This window comes from Chrysochloris asiatica, unplaced genomic scaffold (assembly GCF_000296735.1).
Source record: "Chrysochloris asiatica unplaced genomic scaffold, ChrAsi1.0 scaffold00105, whole genome shotgun sequence".
Taxonomy (NCBI): domain Eukaryota; kingdom Metazoa; phylum Chordata; class Mammalia; order Afrosoricida; family Chrysochloridae; genus Chrysochloris; species Chrysochloris asiatica.
Window position 1 is genome coordinate 8,002,773 of NW_006408623.1, and position 4,674 is coordinate 8,007,446.

Consider the following 4,674-nt stretch of genomic DNA (forward strand, 5'->3'; position numbering starts at 1 on the left):
GACTCCAGCCAGACCTCGTCCTTGTCCCTAGGTGGTCTCCTTCAGAGCTGCCTCTCCCAGCCCCTTTGGAACTTGGGGGCCTTGGGGGCCGGTGTCACATCAGCATTCTGTCCATTTTGGGGACTGACCTCCATTTACCTGCTGCTGTGCTGAGGATGGACCTGGACGGGTATTTGCAGAAAATGTGGGGTTTCTGCTACAAGGTGTGTGTGCCCATGGAAGGTCTCCAGCTCCCCCAGCTCCCCATTTGTCCTGCTGCCCGTGGAGTCAGACAGGGTTGAGGCAGGAGGAAACCCCCCGTAATTCCCACCCTGCACCCTGTGTGTGGCTGTAGAAGGGGTGAGGTGGATACACAAGGTCCCAGAGCTGCTGCTTGTGCCAGAACCCGGATGTGACTGTGGATGGAGAAAGAACTGGGGCTGCCGAGTGCTGGTGGACAGAGTGCCCGTGTGTGGCTGTGAGGTGTGAGTGTGTGTGTGAATGTATGTGTGTGTGTATGTGTGTGTATGTGAGTGTGTGTGTGAGTGTATGTGTGTGTATGTGTGTGTATGTGTGTGTATGTGAGTGTGTGTGAGTGTATGTGTGTGTATGTGTGTGTGTATGTGGTATGTATGTGAGTGTGTGTGTGGTATGTATGTGAGTGTGTGTTTGACAGTGGTGTGAGTGTGGGGTGTGTATGTGTGTGTGTCTATTGTGAGTGTGCATGGTACATATGTGAGTGTGTGTGTTTGAGAGTGACATAAGTGTGGGGTGTGTGTACATGTGAGTGGTGTGTGTATGAGTGTATGTATTGTGAGTGTGCATGGTATATACGTGAGTGTGTGTTTGAGAATGGTGTGATGTGAGTGTGTGTGTGAGTGTATGTTTGTGTGTGACTATGTGTATGTAGGAGGGATATGTATGTGAGTGTATGTGTGAGTGTGTGTTTGCAAGTGATGTGTATGTAAGTAGTACATGTGTTTCTGTGTGTAGTGTGTATGCAAATGTAGTTATGTATACATGAATGGTAAGTGTATGGGTATACGTGTGAGAGCATGTCTGAATGGTGTGTGTGAGTGGGATGTGTGAGTGTGGATGTAATTGATACATGAGAGTGTTATGAGTGGTACATGTGTGTGTGAGAGAGAGTGTTATGAATGGTGTGTGTGTGTGTGGCATGTGAGTGTGGTACATATGTTAATGTGTGGCATGTATGTGGGAGAATGCTATGAATGTTGTGTGTGAGTGTGTAGTACGCATGTGTGGTACATGTATGAGTGTGTCTGTGCATGTGTACGGCTCCCAGAAGAGACCTAGACACATTACAAAACCTGGAGCCTGGGAAGAAGGATGCGCCCCTTTGTGGCAGTCGTTCTCCTGGGCATGACTACACAGCATTTGCTGGACCATTCACTGCTTGATGGAAATGTGGGTTGTATCAAGATTTAGCCATAATGGAAGAAGCTAAAACAATGGTCAGAACAATCATGTGTGCTTCTTCCTCCTCTTGGTCTCCTTATTTGTAAACCTCCCTCGATCCCGTACCCATTGCCATAGCTCCGATTACGACTCAGGGCAACCCCACACATTTCTGAGTAGGACTGAGGGCTATAGGGCTTTCACGGCTGTGACTTCTCGGAAGTTGTACAAATAACTTCAAATCTACGAATCAGCACAAAACCAGTTCCTGTGAAGCGGAGTTCTCCACGCTGCTGTGCCCTCCACCTCTGACACCATCACGCTCCCGTCCCTCAGTGTTCTCTTATCCCCGCATTTGGGGTTAGCAATTCACTGCTGTCTTGTCTTCCTTCTTCAGAGCAGGACAGCTCCCACAGTTCCTCTCAGCTCTATGGACAGCTCCTTAAGACAGCTCCTCTTGGCTCTGTTATCTGTCACCATTGGACCTCTTCTGGACCTCTTGCTGTCCTCAGTGTCATAGCCCTGGACCCTTGTGACAGCTCTTTTGGGAAGTTCCATGCCTCCTTCTCTCTCTCTGCTTCTTCTCTCTTCCTTCTCCTTTTCTTCCTGCTGCTATGAGTCTCTGAAATCTCTGAGGGGTAACTACTTATTTCTACAAACTCCTCATCAATTCCAAGGCATGGCCCCTCCCAGCAGGTGCCATCAACTGACCAATACACTCTCAGTAGGCCACAGACACTTGATTTGCATAGTAGGCTATAGTTACCTCATTTGCATAGTCCATAGTCACTTCATTTGCATAGGTGTATTGACCAATCAATACCTGCAAGATGCATAGCAATCACAGGGCAGAGAGCAAGGACCAGAACAAGTATCAAACCACAAGTTGGTTATAACTTATCCGGGACATGTCCACCAAGCTGGACAGAAGAACAACAGTAACTCCTCAGGGGGGAATTCTAAACAGTTGATTTTCCCAAGAACCAAGGCAAAATGAATTCATTCCACAACAGGGCAGATCTCCAGCTTTTCTCCCAAGGAACCTCTGGGTGGGTTTGAACTGCCAGTTTTTTCCTTTGATTAGAAACTGGCATGAACTGTTTGCATCACTAGGAACTACTCTCCCCCATTTTTGATATCATTATTTTTATACATTTATTCTGTTGTTGTTATGTGCTGTGGAGTCGGTTCTGACTCATAGCGACCCTGTACAGGGTTTCTGAGGCTGTAAATCTTTACGGGAGCAGAAAGCCTCATCTTTCTCCCACAGAACAGCTGGTAGTTTCGAGCTGCTGACCTTGAGGATCGCAGCCCGATTCGTAACCACTGTGCACAAGTTACTTAAATCACAGCAGACAGTGTTAAAACTTTTGCTTCAACCATGAAACAGAGTTTAGAAAACTCAAGGCAAGCATAGTGGATTCACTCAGAATCTCCTCACCCTCTTCTTTCTTTCCTGAAGTCCCAGGGTTCCTTCTTTCTTTGTTTCTTTTCTGTTTAGAGAACTTCTTCTAGCCATTATTTTAGGGTAGGAGTGGTAGTAATAAATTATCTTAGTTTTTCTTCATCTGAGAGTGTCTTGCTTTTCTCTTCATTCATGGAGCAAATTTTTCTCTGGATATAGGATTCTGGGTTGACAGTTCATTTCTTTCAGCACTTGAACAATATTACGCTGCTTCCTTCTGGACTACATGGCTTCTGATGAAAAATCGGTTGCTGTCCAAATTGTTTCCCTATAGCTAAGGTGTCATTTTTTTCCTGGCTACTTTCAATTTTCAAATTTTGTCTTTAGTTTTTAGGTGCACAGTGATAATATGTTTTGCACTAGATTATTATTTTTTTTTTTACATTAATACTGTTTGGACTCTACTCAGCTTTCCGAATCAATAGCTTATGTTTCCTGCCTAATTTGAGGTGTTTTCAAATATTTCTTGGAGGACCTTTTAGACTTATACTTCTACTTCCCTTCCAGGACTGAGATCACACAAATGTTAGATCCTTGTTATATTCCTACTGGCTCCTCAGGCGCTGTTCCCTCTCCATTGTTCATTCCTATTGGTCTGTCTTTTAATCACCGATTCTTTCCTCGGTCCCCTTGATTTTGCTGTTGAGATCTTCCCCTGACGTTTTGATTGTTTGTTTGTTCGTTGGTTATTGCTTGTTTATTTATAAAATTGGCATTTGTTTTTTCTTTATATCTTCTATTTCTTTAATTCAAGTCTCTAAATTTTCATTGGCTCAAGCATGTTTATGATTTTTCATTTTAAAAATCATGATTGCTTTACACTCTTTGGCAAATAATTCTAACATCTCTGTCATCCTGTTGTTGAATTTGTTGATTGTCTTTTTTCATTCAGCTTAAGATCTTCCTGGTGCTTATTATAATGAATGATTTTCTATGGAAGTCTGTCTCAGCTAATTAATGCTGTGATGACAGGAATACCACAAGGGGATGGCTTTTACAAACAGAAATGTATTCTCTCACCAGTTAGGAGAATCCATATCATCAGCCAAAACAAGGTCAGGGGAAGACTGTGAAACAGACCATCAACTGATCATGTGCAAGTTCAGGCTGAAGCTGAAGAAAATGAGAACAAGTCCTTGAGAACAAAAATATGACCTTGAACATATTCCAACTGAATTTAGAGATTGGCTCAAGAGCAGATTTGATCCACCAGACACTAATAACTGAAAACTAGAAGAGCAGTGGGATGGCATCAAGAGCATCATACAGGAAGAAAGCAAAAAGCCATTAAGACAAGGAGTAAATAAGAGACCATAATGGATGTCAGAAGAGACTCTGAAACTTGCTCTCCAACATAGAGATGGTAAAGCACATGGAAGAAATGAGGAGGTACAGAGCTGAAGAGAAAATTTGAAAGGGAAACTCGAGAAGATGAAGTCAAATATTATAAAGAAATGTGCAAAGATCTGGAGTTAAAAATCCAAAAAGGGAAGAACACGTTTTAGCATTTTTCAAGTTCCAAGAACTGACAATGAAATTTAAGTCTCGACTTGGAATACTAAAGGATTCTCAGGGCAAAATATTGAATGATGCATAAAGCATCAAAAGAAGATGTAGCCAAAAAGAAATGGTTGATGTTCAGCCATTTTAAGATGTAGCATATGCTCAAGAGCCAACGGTACTGAAGGAAGAAGAAAAGAAGTCCAAGGTGCAGTGAAGGCATTGTCAAAGAACAAGTTTCTGGAAGTTGATGGAATACAAATTGAAAATTTTCAACAAACTGATGGAGCACTGGAGATATTCACTCATCT